The sequence below is a fragment of the Sycon ciliatum genome, chromosome 11 (genome assembly GCF_964019385.1).
Source record: "Sycon ciliatum chromosome 11, ocSycCili1.1, whole genome shotgun sequence".
Classification (NCBI taxonomy): Eukaryota; Metazoa; Porifera; class Calcarea; order Leucosolenida; family Sycettidae; genus Sycon; species Sycon ciliatum.
Window position 1 is genome coordinate 11782661 of NC_088653.1, and position 19418 is coordinate 11802078.

At 50.3% G+C, this 19418-nt stretch overlaps 1 protein-coding gene across 1 annotated transcript in view; it reads right to left on the reverse strand.

Moving 5' to 3' along the window:
- The window catches only part of LOC135827730 (metal transporter CNNM4-like), a gene marked incomplete in the record, with an annotated part of 156797 nt that overhangs the window by 136591 nt on the left and 788 nt on the right, over positions 1 to 19418 (reverse strand).

Genomic DNA, 19418 nt, shown 5'->3' on the forward strand with positions numbered 1-19418 from the left:
ATACGAAGCGATCCGCGACTAACTTGCGCGAAGCTTTTATTCCCGGATGAGCAAGCTGATGCAATGACTCAAAGGCGCACTGTCGGAAACCGGGCGGCAGGAACGGCCGGGGTTTGCCAGTGGACATGTCGCAAACTACTGGGAGGGTGGCGGAGGGAAGAGTCACCTCCCGGAACTGAAGACTGCAGTCAGGTTGGCCGCGCAGTTGGAGGAGTTCGGCATCCACGGCTTGTGCAGAAGCCAGCGCTGAGAAATCAACTGTCGGCGGTGCGGTGACTGCATGGACGCGCGATAAAGCGTCGGCAACAGGATTGCTGGGACCGGACACATAGCGGACGTCAGTAGTGAACTCTGAAATGTATCCCAGCTGACGAGCCTCCCGCGGGGAATGCTTGGAGGACGGAGAACGAATGGCATGGGTCAGTGATCGGTGATCGGTGAGTACATGGAAGGGACGGCCTTCCAGGTAGTGCTGGAAGTGCCTAATTGCCAAGTAAACAGCCAGCAGTTCACGGCCAAACGTTGCGTAGCGACACTCAGGAGCGGTGAGTTTCTTACTGAAGAAAGCGAGCGGCTGCCATTCCTCATTCACGAACTGCTGCAAGACGGCACCCACACAAGTGTCCGAGGCATCGCACATCAAATTTAGTGGTGCGGATGGAATGGGATGCGTGAGCATCACAGCTGATGCGATTGCCGACTTAGCAGCGGCGAAGGCAGACTCGGTAGCGTCAGTCCAGGGGAAAGCAGAGGAATACTTAGGTTTACCTGCTAGCATGTCGGTGAGTGGACGAACCAGCTGCGCTGCTTGGGGAATAAACCGCCGGTAGTAGTTTACCATGCCAAAGAAACGCCGGAGTTGCCTCAAACTTGTGGGCCGGGAGAACTCGTTAATGGCCGTGACACGATTAGGGGTTGGCTGGATGCCGTCAGCGGAAACAACATGGCTAAGAAACTCCAGTGAGTCGGCAGCAAACACGCACTTACTGGGGTTGATGACGAGACCGTGATCATGCAACCGTTGTAGGACTTGTCGAACATGCGGTGTGTTTCCAGATCCGGACTGGCGATGAGCACATCATCGATGTACACGTAGCAAAATGGTAAATCGCGCAGGATTTGGTCGATGAACCGCTGGAAGGACTGGGCCGCGTTGCGGAGGCCGAACGGCATGCGGGTGAACTCAAATAGCCCAAACGGGGTGATGATTGCTGTCTTAGGAATATCCTCCTCGGCAACCGGGATCTGATGATACGCACGGATAAGGTCCAGTTTCGTGAAGAAGCGAGCCCCATTCAGATCTGCTGTGAAATCCTGAATATGGGGAATCGGGTATCTATCTGGGACCGTCTTCTGATTCAGTGCACGGTAATCGCCACATGGACGCCAGTCGCCATTAGGTTTAGGTACCATGTGCAGCGGACTGGCCCATGTGGACTGGGATGGCCGAACGATGCCCAAATTCATCATGTGCTGGAACTCATGCTTGGCGACATCAAGACGGTCCGGTGCGAGTCGGCGGGCTTTCGCAAATACTGGAGGTCCACTTGTCTCAATGTGGTGGCTGACGGTGTGCTTGACTGGCTGGTCATACCTGGGTGGCTGGGCGACCTCAGGGATATCCTCCAGTAATGAGGTGAACGCGGATGGTGCAGCAGGGGGTATAGTACTGATCGGTGGCTCGGGTGTGGCCACGCTGATCGAACCCAGAGCGTGCAAACTGGTCACTTCATCCCGCAACTCCTGGTGGGCGATGCTCACTTGCAGGTGAAAATGTCCAAGAAAGTCTGCTCCCAGAATGGGTTGCGTTACGTCCGCCACAATGAATACCCATGTAAAATGCCGCCGGAGGCCAAAGTCCAAGGTCAGGGAACGTTGGCCATATGTCCGGATAGTGGTGCCATTGGCTGCATGGAGGGGAGTAAACTGTGCTGACTGACGTATGTCCGCCCTGGTTGGCGGAACAACACTCACAGCAGCTCCTGTATCCACTAGGTATAGAGCACCAGCAATCCGATCTCGGACATGTAGGCGGCTAGAGGTATTCGTACCAGACACTTGCGCCACTAATGTCTGGCTTGCGCGTTTCCCGGCCAATAGCTACAGGTATGGTCGCACTTAAGAGCCTTATCGCCAAACTTAGCATGGTAGCGGCAGAGGTGTGACTTGCGACTATCAGCACGTGCAGGTGAGGCCTGGCGTGAGCGCGCTGTGTACCGCACAGGCGAGCTGGGTCGGGAGCGCGCACGGGGCGCAGACAACTAATACTTGTCCACTGCAGCGGTCAGTGCGGCAACCTGCAGCTGGAGGGCGTCTAACCGTTCCATGTGTTCCTCAGCCACTACTACTGCGGCCACGGGCGGAGAAGCAGAGGAAACTTCCATCACTCTATCTGCCATGGAGGCCAGGCTGGCGAGGTCCATCGTGCTGCTGGCGGAGGCCAACACCATCCTTACTGAGGCAGGTAGACGCTGCAGGAACAGTTCCCGCAGGAAACTATTGTCCAGCGAAGCACCTCCTAAGAGCTGCTGGAGTTTTCGAAGGAACTGGGATGGCTTGCGATCTCCCAGTTCCTCGTCAGACAGGAGCTTGCGTAGCCTGGCTTGCTCGGATATCTCGGTCCTTTTGATCAGCTGATCCTTTATCGTTGTGTACGGATTCAAGGCAGGAGGACGCAACACGAGATCTCTGATTTCCTGCACAAACTCAGGGGCCAAGGCGCTGACAACGTGGTCGAATTTAGTCCGCTCGGTCCGGATCTGCCGCGTATTGAACATCGCCTCAGCTTGGGCAAACCAAATGTGCGGGTCGTGGGGCCAGAACGGTGGCAGCTTGATGGCCACGGCATGACCGGCTGCTGGTTGCACTTGGTCTGTGTTCTGGCCAGGGCGCGGGCGCTGCTGTGCCGACAGAGACATAGAAAGTGCGTTAGCTCGGCCAAGGCCCGCACCTGTACCGCGTTGTGGGGTGACAGGATTCGACATGTTCAGATGGTGCTGTGATATACACGATGACAGACTCGATCGAGAACTACGAACGCGATCCGCGCACAAACGCAACACTGCAAAAAATAGAACGGGGTCACCAATGTAGGGTCCTAGCCCTAGCACAACTCTTAAAACGCACACAAATGGCGTAAATCGATAGAGTTGTATTATTACTGTAATATTGACAAAGCAATGAAAGAGAGATAGAAAGGCAACTGCCTTCGATGAAACCAAACTATCTACTGGCCTAAAGCTCTAGGTTGAGAATGTCTTGACCAGTAAGGAAAAGGGTGTACATGTGTAGTAATGACATAGTACAGTGACAGTGTGTATATGTCCTATATACAGATACGCTACGGTATAAATGCCTGGCGAAATACTAGGATGCATGATGGGATAATTATGCGTACAATCTGGAATCTGAACCGGAAGTAGCGTACACATTATAATTCCGGGAAATGGCCATAAAAATCAAAGTCACCGCTTATGGAAAACCCAGGAGTGAAAACGGAAAAGTTACAGGTATGGGAACTGCTAAAGTCACCACACATTTGCAGGAAGTTCACGAGGAAAAAGGCTTGAAGTGCAGTGTGAAAACTGTTTTGAAGTCCTTGGCGATGAAGTGCTACTGAATGCCAGGCGAATGAGCGAGCAGATCGAGAGGCCTCCACTCGAGACTTTCCTCGCTGGACAGCTAGCTGCTGTACGGCGTGTCGAGATAATCGCGAGATTTCACTTGCTGGTCAGCACCAAGCAGACACTGCAGCACGCCAGCACACTATGCGCATACTATGAACAGTGGAACAGTTTGAAAGGCCGTGTTCTTGCTTGTTTTTGGTTGGTTGGTTGGTTTTTATTTCACTTCGCACATTCAAACGGGATGACGACCCAATAAAATGACGGCGAAGGCTTAGCCTAGAAGTGGCTATGGAAAAACATAGTAAAGGCTATGGAAGCACATAGTAAGAGAATAGGATACTAATAACTGCGGGTAAACGGGGGGAGAGAGAGAATACGATGTATCTGTGATACTACGTGCCAGCTAGTTCGGTTGGTAGGTACACTTATGCCTGATTGCGTTGGGTCTGTTGCCAACAGGCTCGGCTGCTTGAAGGTGTAATGTTGTACCTGCCACCTTTGTTGGTTCCAGGGTTCATATACTTACTATTTGAAGTATACATACCTGTCAACCATGGACTGCTTCTGGCTAGATTAACTCTTGTGTAATCAATGGTGCTAGTGAAGCTTTTATCAGATCCACTCTGATTTAGCCACTCACACTAGTAGCAAGTATTACCTTCACTGGGGGCAGGGGTAACTGCAGTTGGATCCCGGGACGGATACCCTGATGCCGTCAATCCTTTTTCTGCACCTTGTCCTCACCCACTTACTGAGGTGTGGTGAGCCCATAAGTGGGGTCATTTTCAAGTCCACCCAGAGTTTTGGGGATTTCAGGGGGTGTCGGTCGTTGGGCGGTTCAATAACCAATTGAGTCATCTTTCCAAAATTCCTTTTGAGTCTCTCTCCCCTCTCCCGGGGGGACTCACGTGACCAGTTTTGGTAGTGAGCAACAAGTACAAGTACAAGTACGTGCGGGTTACTGAACTGCACGGGGAGGGAGAGCAGAGCGATCAGCAGCAACTCGAACTACTCCCTACAGGCGTATGGTACACATGCATGTTTAAACTCAGGTAGCCGGGTAATTGTGCGGACCTCACCAGGGAGAGCGTTCCACAGCAGAGCACCAGCAACAGAAAATCTCCGCTGACCGCGGCGGCTACGGTTTGCCTGGCTTAGTAGGCCATTTGACTGCTGATGGCGGGTAGGGGTGCCTTGTGCCGGGGTCAGAAGCTGGGCGAGCACAGGGCTGGTGGGGGCGCCGCGTGGATGCACCGCCAGATGGTGATCAATATGTTCTGCCTGTAGAGCTCGCTGACACGGTACAGGGAGTGAGCAGTGAACAGCGGCTGCATGGCTGTCCGGGGCGGGTTGCCATCGATACAGCGGATGGCTCTGTTTTGCGTGGTTTGCAGTCGTTTCAGTTGACCCTCTCGCATTGCGGCTGAAAAACAGCAGGAGCCATAAAGCAGGTCGGGCATTATGACCGCCTTCACATACACCTGACGAGAGCGTCTTGATAGGCTTCGGCGTGCCCGCCACAAGGCGCCAATTTTCTTGGCCACCTTGGTGACCACATAGTTTACATGGGTGTCCCAATCTAGGCTGAACGCCGAGGTAGCGCGCAGAAGACGCTGAGGGGAGGAGACAGTCGCCGCTTTTGACTGTTACTTCCTGTACATGCTGCTGGGGAGAGATAGTCAGAACCTGGCTCTTGGTGGCGTTCAAGATGAGGCCTCGGGACTTCAGCCAACCGGCCAGAGCAGTTGCCGCTGTGGTGAGGGTTCTGGACGCTTCCGCCGCTGAGGCCTGGGAGTCGTACAGGGCTATGTCATCTGCAAATTGTACACTTGGCACAGGCGAGGAAACCAAAGGGACATCGCGTGTGTATATACTGAAGAGAACAGGGCCGAGAACAGAGCCTTGGGGCACTCCGCAGGTGCAAGCCAGCGCAGGGCTGGTTGAAGGCGAGATGAGGATCTGCTGCTTGCGGCCGGACAAGTAGTCGACGAACCAACTAAGGGCTTTTCCAGAAATTCCAACCGCAAGGAGGTCTTGAATTAGCTTGTCGTGGTGCACTTTATCAAAAGCCTTCGACATGTCTAGTAGGCACGGCCCTGTGGTCTTGCCACTGTCTCTCGCCTTCTGCAGATTATCAGTCAGCACACAGAGGGCGTCTTCCGTGGAACATTTCTTGCGGAAGGCAAATTGTGTTTCGGGTAAAGCCTGGGTCAAGTCCAAATGACGAACTAACTGGTGTTGCACTACCCTCTCCAGCAACTTGGACACTATTGGGAGAAGGGATACAGGTCTATAGTTGGTGGGGACTGATGGGTCACCGGCCTTGTACAGTGGCACGACAGACGCCAATTTAAATGCGGATGGAATGGCTCCAGTCCTCAGCGAGGTGCAGAACAGCACAGCAAGAGAATATGAAAGCAAGTCAGCACACTGCTGTAGCAAAAAGCCCGGTATGCCGTCACTACCTGTGGCTTTCCGCGCATCCAACTTCTCAAGGAGACGTCGGACGTCTTTTTTGAATAGTTGTACTAGATTCACCCTTCGAAAGGTGCCTTCCCGTATGTCACATGACTGTCGCCTTGGAGTCGACCAATGACAGATCAAATTACGCGGGCTGGACACTGTGGACAGCGCGATCCTGCCTGCTGAATGGTGATGGAACTAGTTCCACTGCCCGTCGTCACTTCGTCACTTGACGACGGGCAGTGAACAGAATCCACTCATGAGTCTACCATTTCAATGACAAGCTTCTGTGGTCTGAAAGTACCGTAAAGTCCGGAGCAAACGCCCACCCCATTTTTGCAAGATCTGCTGGCCTGTACACACTGACCCCATGCACTGTCACCCCTACTGTACGAAAGCACATCTCACACCGTAGCGGGAAGAGCACTTTGCTACGGTAAACTATGTCCACTTTCCTGGTTTCAAAACCTCTTTGGGCACTAGCCACGAGCTAGTTCGTAGTGATTTTATAATGATGGTTGTTTTATTTCGCAAATCCGAGCGGGTTTTCTTCCGAATAACAAGGTAGCGAAGAACAGAGTATTGAAGGAACCAAATACACTTCTGACGGTGTTTCAAGCCATCATTTAGAGATCACACAACGCCCAAAGGCAAGTGTTTTTCTTGAGCACTTCGGAGTTTTCAACAAGTTAGCAGCGACTTTGTAGGTGTAGCTTCTGTGACATACCCTGTTCGACTTGCAACTGCCATATTGGGACCAGTCAAGTCGTTGACTGACGCTTCATCAGAACAATTACTGTTCCTGACAGCGCGACATCGTGGCACTGCACACATTTCTACGGCATTACTCGTACCACATGGAGAACGAACTACCACAAAGAGGCCACCTTTATCGAATGAAAGGAAATCTCGACAGAAGTTATTTCTTTGCAAGAAGATGATGACAATCGCTTTTGCACAGAGTCCTGGTAGGACATAGGCAGTTTGTAGGCATTACAGTCGTTCTCGTACGCATTCGACCTTCATGCCAGTTGTTTACAACTCTATTGACCTGAAAAAGACGAAAATAGTATGGACCCGCTGGGGTGGGCGTTTGCTACGAAGTGGGCGTTTGCTCCGGACTTTACGGTACATGCAAAAGTCATGTACTGAGTCTGTAGTCCGTGTACGGTTGTCGATGTCACTCAGCTCAGCTCACAGCCTCATAGAGTCATACAGTATACAGGACTCGAGTCACAGAATGGTTCATGTAAACTCAGAGATTTAGAAAAGCGATCCTGTCAGCTTTTCTATTATTGTGTTCACATGGCGCTACCTAACGACACCGCTATTCAGACACGTTGTCTACGTAGCTACGTAAGTTTCTACGCAAGATGCTCGGTACCTGGTCCTGGACCAGGGAGCTACTCATATGCCCATGGCTCCTACCATCGCGCGGCCGGCTGGCCGCATGCGTGTGCATTGCAGACTTTTTGTTGTTGCCTTTTCGGATGTGCATGCACGAGGAATTTCCTTCTTTGGAACTGCTTCTTGCATGAGCTGTTTCGGATATTTCGTCTCCTGGCCTGGCTTATTTCGTTTCAGCGCTGCTGAGACCTCCTTTCGCGGAATATTACTCAATGACAGGTGAGTTGACCAGTTCCCTTTGATTCATTTGCTTGTGTGGACTCTTTCATTTACGAAAAGTGTGCTGATTTTGGGCGGAATGCAATAAATAATGGAAAAGCTGACAGGATCTCTTTCTATATTAAATTTTTAGCTTTTCCGCTGCCGAGACCTGCTTTTACGGAATACTCAATGACAGGTGATCTCCGAGTTGACCAGTTTCCTTCGATTCATTTGTTTATGCTCACCCTTTCATTTACGGAAACGTGTGCTGATTTTATTCGGATTTAGATCCATTTTTATCTCTTTGCCCTTGCCTACAGTGTGCGAAGAACGCGAGTTCACCTTCTTGACGGTAAGGCTTATGTTAGATGTGTTGTCGAAATACTCATATTCATTTTTAGAAATGAAAAACGTAAAATGTTTGGCACCTATGAAGTCAGGGGATGGCCCACGCCTGGTAAAAAAACAATTAGGAGTTAAATACAAAGAAAACGAACTGAAAATACAAAAGTAAATGAAACACCATTACCAAAGAAACTGTACTGTATCATGTACACCGTTTATGGCACCAGGGCACATTCAGCAGCTGCCAGCACAGCCGAACCAGACAGATGTCGAGACGGGTTCCGACGGTGACCACGTAGACTGGCAACCATTGCTCGAACAAGGCAAAAGGAGATCTTCGCCCGTACAAAAGCCATCATAACCGGGAAAGGTTCACGGCGCTTTTCACACAGCTTGCTGGCAATCCTGGCAAAGAGTGCCGAAGCAGCTTTCCCCTGGCCGCCAGTGGTTGCAAAAACCACGGGTACAAACGAGGAATGCTCCACCTCCAGGACTCGCCGTTCATACTTACGCCTCTTCTCCTGCTCGTGCTTTCTGTAGACAGACGGGAGAGTAAGGTTTCGGTTGGAGGGGACAAAAGGGTTAAACACCCGAACATCAAACATTGGCCTCTCTAACCTACTCCCATACACTCCACGTGCTGCCACATCAAGACGAGCATGAGCCTCCGTGTTGGCCGACCGGAGAGGGAATGTTTCACCAGAGAGGGGTTCCAACTCTGGCTCCACGCTGACGTCATGCGCAACCTCACGCAACAGATTAGCGGTTAGATCCCGGAGCTCGTTGTGGCGCATCCCAGTGAATCCTCCGATGGCACATGATAGGGCATGGGTGGTGTCGAAGGGCTTTCCACAGGTGTTGTGAGACGGCAACCGGGGAGGGGTCCAGCCGTAGCGCAGACATAGGGCATCCCGGAAGCCAGCCTTGTGGATGGTAAACTGGAACTGGCGAGATGGCCGACTAGTGAGCCAACTGGAGGCACCTTTCTCTGCGGCTAGATCCAGAATCCGCCTGTGGTCGTCACTCAGGGTATCCCTGAGGGAGGAGAGGGCCATTGCCTGATCTTGGCGATTAGCTGTGCGTTGGGCCGCCTTGGCTGCCTTGGTGGCAGCAACAACTTCCTCGATGGATTCCTCCTGTCGAAGGAGCTGCTCGACTAGAGGTCTGGTGACAGCCGTAGACGTGTCGTACTGCTGGGAAAGGGTCCCTGGGTTTAGAATTCCCAAGCCACCATGACGACACGGAAGCGCCAGGATGGCACGTTCTTCCTCGCCAGGGGCCTGGCGACCAGTCAGTGCAGGGAGGAAAACTTGCCTGATGGAGTTTTCCAGCGGTGTCAAGAGGTCCGCGATGGCTGGCATTGTCCTCGCAAGGAATGACCACTTATGGCGGAGACCATGGGTAAGGACAGCGTAAGCAGCCTGAGGTTGAGACGCCGCATGTTTGGCGAGGGTCTGCAGCTCTGTGCACCATGTGTCAACCTTCTGCAACACGTAACCGTCGCAGAACAGGGCAGAGCCTAGGGCAGCACCAAGATGACGATAGCCGTCCGTCCGGATGTTGACCCCGGTTGTGGCAAACAATTCTGTTGCTAGCGCAAGATGTTGTGGCTTCACGAGGAGAACGGATTTTGACGGGTTGATGTCGTAACCATACCTGGTGCCTCGATCTACTAGGATGGACCACCAAGTGCGCATTCGTCGGAGAGCGCCGGCTGAAGTTGCGTCATCGGCATACCAGGACTGCATGGCCCCAGCTGCGGCGGCTTCCCGGATCAGTGGCACTGTGCCAAACGCATACATTGGCATAGCCAATGGGTCTCCTTGAGTGGTGCCCTCAGAAGACAGGATCACCTCTCCTCCAACATACAGGTGAGCTGGGGAGCGGTAGGTGTTGATAACAGCTGGCGCGAGCTCAGGACATAGCCGCTGAACATTGCTCATATTCATTGCACATTAGTACGTTACAAGTAAGGCACTGGTCAGTGGCATACTATCGTTGGCAGTTCCCAATCTAGAGAGAAAGGTTCAAGGACTCATTGACCGAGTTTGCCAAATAAATTCGCATATCAGGGAAAATCTCCATTGTGGAGAGGTTCAGTAACTTGCATACGAAACAAGCCAATGGGTGCAGTCTCGTCTCTTGAAAATCTCGTCCTTGTATGATTGGATTTGTTTACTCGAGTCTGGGCTGTTTGATTTGTGAGTACCGCCGAGATTGCACTGCCCCAAATAAAGTTTCGTGCCGCCAAAGCAAGAATTACGATCTGCAATCTGTTTGTAGTACCTGTAGTACCTGCAAGAATGTGCAGTACATGTATCGTACTTTCTCTGTTGCTGTTTCAGTTGCCGTCATGTTGCTAAAGAAAGGTTCAGTAGAGAGGTCCGAAGACATTCACACCCACGAAATTGTGCCACTGTGGCATTAGCTCTCTCTCTCTCTCTCTTCATTGCCCGAAGGCATTCGCACCCTTCACACTTCTGAGCCGCACTGGGGCTCTCTTACACTTCACTGACAAGGGCAAAGTAAGAATAGGATACCAGATATACGGTAATCGGCTACACAACTATTTCACACTTTCCGGTGTTTGTCTCCTTCATGCTCGTTATTCCTTATTCATGTTTCCGCAGGTACCCTTGTCTCATTCATGCTCGTTATTCCATATTCATGCTTTCGTAGGTACCCAACTATTTCACACTTTTTGGTGTTTGTCTCATTCATGCTCGTTATTCATTATTCATGCTTCCGCAGGTACCCTTGTCTCATTCATGCTCGTTATTCCTTATTCATGCTTTCGTAGGTACCCATATACCTTATAATGGATTCTGTTTTTCATGTCCATGGATCATAGTGATGTTTCATCACTGGTTTAGCGGCAAAGCACCGAGAATTATGAGTAAATACATCCCTTGCACACAAATTGCATGACCCACCAGGCCCCTACATTATACTCATCCGCTTGTAAGAAGCTCGTTGCATGGCCTGACCACTCATTCAATGCAAAATGAATACCTTAAGCCCAAAACAGACATTGTTTATCATCATGTACACTTGCCTGATGGATAATTCAGCCCAGGTGGTATCTGAGGGGATTTATATGCCCTCGGCACAGGTGTGGCTGTAAAGCATCTCACTTGTCAGATTGCCGCTGTGGGCGATTCCAGCTTTTTCTTGGTGGCTGCCAAGAACTCGGCTAGCCTCCTCTGCTGCAATACCGCTACTGAGAATAGGAGGCGGCCACATCAAATCCATCCACTTCCGCGCCACTCAAATATTGCAGCATCTCTGCCATCATGGTTTGATCATTCTCCACGGCCTCCAGACTTAGATTGACGCCGGCTCTCACACTACGCCCGAACATCTTGCTGCTTGTGCAGAAGTTGCTTGCTGAGCGGTCGGGGTGTTGCCGCTACTTACTGGAACCCCGGATTTTTTTTTTTTTTTTTTGTGAAAATCTCTCCACTCATTCACGCGGCCAAAGAGCCCATGCAGGGGCAGCACTGTGAGGTACGTCCATTATTACCGTGATGTGAGATAACTCGCTGGCTAGTTGCAGCTGGCAACATGCGCAACTGAATGCAGTACGCGACATACGGGTACCGACCGACCGACAAAGCTGGCATATACGGATGACCACCAGCAGGAAAATTAGTGGCTGACTGGCTGTGAAGGGCGAATATGGGTGCCCAGCAACATACTGCATTGCGAACAATGTACGAGTGATTACTTATACATGGTCGATGGTTTTACATGTTGACTGACAAACAGCAACATTCACCAGGCCTGCAGCAGATGCCACAATGGTTGGCTGACCAGCTGCACTGGACGAATCATTTGGCAGATTCTCCGCAGATAATACTGTATGTGACGGACTAGAAGTAGTAGCAATGGCCAAATTTGGCATATTCGCAGCAGATGACACTGGATTTGGCTGATAAGACGCAGCAACAAAGTTGGCTGGACAGCATCAATGGACAAACTTGGCAGCCCCGCTGTAGATCACACTATTATTTGGATGAACACTCGCAGCAGGCCGGCCGTACGTAACAATGACATGCTTGGCCGGCAGTTGACGTCCAGGGATCTAGCTGTTCAGCAGCAGAAGTAAAAACGGCCGAAGCTGAAAAACTAACCTGCCTACGCCCCGCCAGGGTGAATATTTGACTTGCCAACATAAAACAGCCAAGAAATCGTTCAATCACGTCTTCCCTCTGACCACCAGCATCGATTTTCTTTTCTGCTGTAAAGCTACAGTTGAAGCCCTGTTCTCGTCGAAAGAGCACTCTTCCATGATCATGTTAGACCCAAAATGTCATAGAACTCCAAAATACAAACTGCACCAACGAAAAGCCACTGCGAAGTGACAGGAATGCGGTCCAGCACAACATTTTTGCGGACGCAAAAAGTTGTGGGGAAATCCCAAAATCGGTGCGATTTTGCATGAGCCCAAATGTTCAGGTTACCCACAAAGACACAAGCTTTCCAACTCTCTTTGGCCGTTGGAAAGCGTACCCTCTTTTGTTTCATACGAGATGCGTCGGTGTGGCTTAGAATCTTTCGCTGTAGAAGAAACCTATTCGTATGTCTATTGGAGAAATAATTGTATTCACTGGTTATAAAATAGGTTAAGACAAACTCAGCAGTCGTGAGTCAGTCAAGTGTCAAGTAAAGTCGGCGGAATAGCGCGAGCTCCGGTGTGGGGAGCAAACCATTTCTTACAAATCATCGCCGAAGTCGCTACCACTACTTCGTACTGTTGTGCCCAGCGCGGGCTTGCGACTAGTTGGTTTGGAGGTGACAGCGTTGCGAATGACCGAGGGTCCTCGAAGTCTGTCTCACCGTCCAGGAGCGACACTGACTCACGCTGCTATCTGGTGTTCACGAGGTGTTTGTCGCGCTTGAAACGGAGCGTCTCTGTAAGTTTGTATCCCTGGTGATGTTTGTGCCTGGAGAGCACTATATAAGTGGTGCTCTTCAGGCACAATCTTCCTCAGCCTACTCAAGCTCAACTGATGAGGCGTGAATTCCCCGAAACACTGTGTATTGAGCAGGGAGTGGTGCTTTCTTGCAGGTTTGCCGAGTCGAAGGTTCGATGGACTTCTCGTGTGCTCTGGATGGCAGTCGTGAGTCAGTCAAGTGTCAAGTAAAGTCGGCGGAATAGCGTGAGCTCCGGTGTGGGGAGCAAACCATTTCTTAAGACAAACTCACATAATAAATACCATCGGTCCCTTGGTGATCGTCCTAAAGAGGTTCGACTGGATATCATTCATACTCACCAAAAGATGTGTAAGATTTTATTGTCATGGAGTGCCTTGTTTATCTCTCAGTATCAGTACCTCCAACCATAGCCTTGACCCTTTTATCCTCAGGATCAGTGTAGTTGTTGGAACGAGGTGTCGGACTCAGCAATGTATTTGTTTACATTTTAATACATGTTTATTGTTCCTCCTTTGCTGTGTTGTTTTAGAAAATCATTGGACTAACAGTTTGAAGTCATTGAACTACTTCCAAAAGTTGTGTCGACATCAACAGGATTACGATTTCAGTGCAATATGATGCTGGATGACCTTATCACGATAACCCATGATTATAAACCATTATAAACACAGAATCAACAAAAACATCTGCGACACGCACCTGGCGCATGGCTACAATTCTCAAATAAATCTGATCAAGGGTGGGGAAATCTGAAATATCTGAAAGGGAAGACAAATTTATGACAGAGTCATGAAATTCTGCAACAGCAACATGCACAGAAATGACCTCCGTATAAAAAAAGTATCACCACCACTACTCGCGTGTTTCCCCGCAGAAGAACATGCATTATGCTAGTGCCATTTTCTGCAAGAAAAGGCTTGCACATCAATGCGTATAATACGGTATTGATATGATTAACTAAGAGTACATAAACCTCTTGATATGATGTGAAGGCCATCATTCTAGACCTTATTCGATAAACGTCACAATCACGTGAACCGGGGTCCCGGGAACCAGGGAGTGGCAAAAGATCTGCGCTCAGTGCACAGTGGACTCTGTGTGCGAACATAGGAGTAGATAAATACCGTCTTTTACTACTCTTTTGTACGAACTGGGCCTTTCTTGCCACTCGTTTCTCGTACGCGTGCCCTAGCTTATGACAAATCCCTGGAGGCGAGTCCAAAAATCAGGTTATCGAATAAGGTCTATACATATAGGGCATTCCATTGATTGGTGACAGAAAAACAAAAGAAATTATAGCAATAAAAACTGCTTAATGGCAGTTTTCTAAAAAAAGTTATTGTGTTCTAGTCCATGGACCCCGTCTAAAAAGTAAGAAATTAACGAAATGTGATAGTTGAAAATTAAAATTTCACACAAAACCTCACAATAATCACACACAGAATTACACTTTTCGCCTCCGCAAAAGCGGTGGACACTTCTCATGTGTGACCATGGTGACCGCGGCCTAAGGGCCCGGTCCCACATGCACTTGAGAGTTGCGGATCCGCTGCAGCGCTAGCGGTGTCGCAACAGCGTGTATCACCATGGAAACTGCGAGTAGCGGAACTTCCGCCGTGGCGGAAAGTTCAAATCCGCTACTCCAAAATATTTGGAGCGCATACTCTCCTGCGGAAGTTCCGCTCCTGCGACACTCCGACATAGTGAGCGATTTGTGTTGTTCGATTTTATTTTCGATCATGAAGTGGACAGTTTGACTTTAGTCAGAGCAGCTACGGCTATAGTAACTGTTGTACATGTATGTTGAAGTCAAGACTCGTTTGGCCAAGGGATGAAGAGAGACACGGAGCGATAGGTGGATAGCCGAGAAGCTGAAACCGACGGCTGCGGCGTCGGCCAAAGACCAAATCCCGGACCTGTGAGCAGCCAAGCATGGCCATAATGTAAAACCACGCAGGGGGACCACTGTGATGTAGGTCAAGCAAGAGCGATACATGTACCACTATTACCAGTATCTGTAGCAGTTATCATTGCCATTGGTTATCGTCGACGTGCTGCTCAACAAGTTCGTACTAGTATTCAGCAACAAAATGTCGCTGCGGTCTCCATTGCCTGTCGACAACGTCTCGCCAATCGACCTCTAACTGTTACCCAACGGAAAATCCATTCTTTCAGATTACTAGTATAGTATACAGAACAAAGACTCAAAGTCAACAATACCGAACTCACGACATGTAACTAATGCTTGATACTCAACAAAAACAACGATTTGTCCAACACCTACATGTAGTATCTACATCAACAGTACATCAGATTCAGTGCTGCGTTGATGTGTCCACAAAGGACGAAACAGTTCTGTCCACGACACAGTACTGTGCTGACTGTACACCATCAGTAGATATACAGTCCGTGCACGCGTACTTCGAAGTGAAAGCATGCTTGAGTTGCAGGAGAGCTGCACTGAGCTTTTTTTGGAAGTCAGAGAGGCGCGCTCGCTTCGTTCGCCGTGCACGCGTGAACATGTGAGACCACGCGATCGAGCATTTTGTCGCAGGAGAGGTGCGACACCACTCCCGCAAAACCTTGTCGCACCAGCGGATCCGCCACTGCACTGCATGTGGGACCGGGCCCTTAGGCCCCGGTCACACATGCACTTTTTTTGGCGGTTCCGCCAAAGCGTAACTTACGCTTCCGCCGTTGCCTCGGCAACGGCGGAGGCGTAAGTTAGTTACGCTTTGGTGGAAAGTTTGGATTTCGCTACGCCAAAAAAATGCGAGCGGAGCCTCCGCTTTCGCGGATCCGCTTTGGCGGAACCTGCATGGTGATGGCTTTGGAGTTAGGTGTGCTACTTCTGCACTGAGTTCTGGTGTTGTTTGGTTGCTGTTTGGTATTCAGTTTTCATATTGTTCTTCTTTGCCAATGAACTGTACGTTCTGGAGATCTCGCAAACAATACTGCATCGTTATGAGTGGATAATTGATGAGGGAATCCGTCTCCCAATTGGCCCCGATCGCGGACGATCTCCAACTCTCTCCTTAGTAGAGTACTCTGCCACACCCTCACTGCAACTGCAGGCATCCACGCAGTCGCTGGTTCGATGATGGATCATGGAGGAGGCAACGACACCCTGCTATAAAACTATTTGAATTTGATATTGATGTAAACTAAACTAATATTCAAATACACCCGTGCTGGGCCGCAGTGAATGTGCCCCAAATCCACGAGTGTACTTGACAGGAGACATTCAGCAGCCTGTCAGGGATCCACGATAGCTCTACTTGTACAAGCGAAGGTCGCTTCAACTCGGACAAGAAGGAGGCAACGACACCCTGCTATACAACTATTTTGAATTTGATATTGATGTAAACCAAACTATTATTCAAATACATGTACACCTGTACTGGGCCGCAGTGAATGCGCCCCAAATCGACGAGTGTACTTGACAGGAGACATTCAGCAGCCTGTCAGCGATCCACGATAGCTCTACTTGTACAAGCGAAGGTCGCTTCAACTCGGACAAGAACATCTAAAATTTCATAGGACGTGCTGCATTTGCATTCTCTCCGCCAAAGCGGAGCGTTGAGGAGCACAGTAGTCTACATGTATGTGTGACCGTTGCATCGTGTGGTCCGCCAAAGCGGCTGCGGTAGTTCCGCTTTCCGCCTCCGCAAAAGCGGTGCAAGCTTTTCATGTGTGACCGCGGCCTAATGCAGGTTCCGCCAAAGCGGAGGCTCCGCTCGCATTTTTTGGCGTAGCGAAATCCAAACTTTCGGCCAAAAAAAGTGCATGTGTGACCGGGGCTAAAAAACACAGCCTTTGGTCGTACCACTTCCAAAACCCCTCCTAGAGTCCTACGCCCCTATGACAGAGCAGTGGAGCTCGATCGCCACCAATTTATTTTGTCACCCTAGCTCGCTGCGGTGCTGAACGTGTGTGCTGTTGATTTCTAAGTTCTAGTTGGACCCCTGCGACAGGTCCTGTTCGTTTTGCTTAGCACTCTGGAATGGATTGGTGCTGGTGGCGTGGGAAAAGCGAAACGCATTCCGTCCTGTGTGCAATCGCCATCCTGCTGTTGCCAGTTTGTTCGGCCGTTTCTCTGCCATTCTCCGAGCCAAGAGTACTCACTCGTGATGGCTTAGGCGAACAAACACCGCTGTTCCCAGCAGCCGGGCAGCAGCAGTGGCAAAACGAGGAGCTGGAGCTGGATCGCCATGTGAGGCAGACTAGCACCGCGGTATGCAAGCCCCAGGTGACCGGGATCCGGTTCGTCCAACAGGGCGCCGTGCCGGCCATCTCGACAGAGGAGGATGGCGCGGTTACCGTGGCAACGTTCAAGGATTCGGAACCTCGCACGGGTGTGTTGCTGGAACTGTTTGGGCTGTGTCTGGACGACGTGTACTCCATTGTATTCCCGCGACCGGAGGGCGAGACGTGTGCGAACCGGTTTGGGCCCTACTACCTCGACCCTGCCCGGGACCAGAACTCGACGGTGCAGCGCACGTTTCGACTGGACCTGGTCGACGGGCGTGAACCGGACTACAACGAGGTGTATCATCTTTGCACTGGCTACGAAGGTGACGACGCCGTGGATGGCTTGCTGCGCCAGGGAGATCTTGTTAAGGTATGCCCCATAGGCATTTAAGAACAAAGGACCATAGGTTTACAAGTTAACCGTAGTTGTCCAACACTGGCAATTATAAGCTTGACATTGATGAGGCATGACGTGCAACAGTCGACACAACAATAACCCTTTGGTCCTTTCTTCTTAATTTTATTCCTTGGTTCTCCACCCGAGTTTAATCCATAGGCATTTGGCGTTTCATTCACCCCTTGTCTCCTAGTATTTGATATGCAGCTGATAATTTAGTCAGGGGTAAATGCAGTTGGATCCCGGGACGGATACCCTCATGCCGTCAATGCCTTTTATGCATCTTGTTCTCGCGTACTTTAAAGGGGAAGTTAAGGCAAAAATCAAAATTTCACCAGTTGTAGTCTTCGGGGTGCTGAGTCGAATGGTCTTGGTCCGAGAAAGCTGAGACGCTCCCTTCCTACTTGAATCCCAATCGAACTCGCGCACTTCCACCGAAACTGGGTGACCGCGCCCTACGAGATGGGGATTTGTATGCAAAATGTCACTAAAAGCGCCATTTCGTTCTTATAAAAGCACGGATGACCGCGATTGGCCCATATGTTGTAGTCTTTTGGACGCTGAGTCGACTGGTTTTGGTCCGAAAAGGCTGCGATGCAGCGTTCCTCCTTTATTCCCAATCGAACATGGTTGAAGAAGCGGTCACGTGCTCCTGGGTGCCAAAATCACCTGGTCACCACGCCAGCAGGCGACAACTTTCACACCAAGGTTCAACTCGAGGTCAACTCGAGTGACAGGACTGCACCCAAAAAAGGTCAAAACAGGCTGTAAGTTGTACCCTGCAGGCACGGTGACCAGGTGACTGGCGTACGCAGGAGCACGTGACCGCTTGTTCTACCATGTTCGATTGGGAATTAGGGGCGAACGCTGCATCGCAGCCTTTTCGGACCAAAACCAGTCGACTCAGCGACCAAAAGACTATAACATATGGGCCAATCGCGGTGATCCGTGCTTTTATAAGAACGAAATGGCCCTTTTAGTGACATTTTGCATACAAATCCCCATCTAGTAGGGCGCAGTCACCCAGTTTCGGTGGAAGTGCGCGAGTTCGATTGGGATTCAAGTAGGAAGGGAGCGTCTCAGCTTTCTCGGACCAAGACCATTCGACTCAGCACCCTGAAGACTACAACTGGTGAAATTTTAATTTTTGCCTTAACTTCCCCTTTAATGCTGAGGTGAAGTGAGCCCATAAGCGTTGTCAAAACTTGTTATTTCAAAGTCCACCCAGAGTCTGGGGATTTCAGGGGGTGTCGGCCGTTGGGCGGTTCAATAGCCAATTGAGTCCTATTTCCAAGATTCTTTCGGGTCTCTCCCCTCTCCCCTCTCCCCCTCTCCTAGAGAGACCCACATGATTAGTTGTCATGGTTTTGGCAGTGAGCAAATACAAGTGCAAGTGTGCGAGTGCACGTGTGTGAGAGGAAGAGAGAGAGAGAGAGAGAGAGAGAGAGAGAGAGAATGTGTATTTTTATTTTCGAATGAGTTCGCATTAAATCTCTCTCTTTCTCTCTCTCTCTCTCTCTCTCTCCCTCCCTCCCTCCCTCCCTCCCTCCCTCCCTCCCTCTCTCTCTCTCTCTCTCTCTCTCTCTCTCTCTCTCTCTCTCTCTCATTCTTTCTCTGTCTCTCTCTCCTTCCCCCCCGCACACCCTTATGGTTGTTTATATCCACTCTTGACATGCCTCTACAAGTAATTTGTCTTCTCCCATTCTCTGCACAACGCTCATCTAGGTGAAGTTCTTGGTCACCTCTAGCATTCTGCCCATATGGGCGTCCGGTCTGCTGGTTTTCTTATT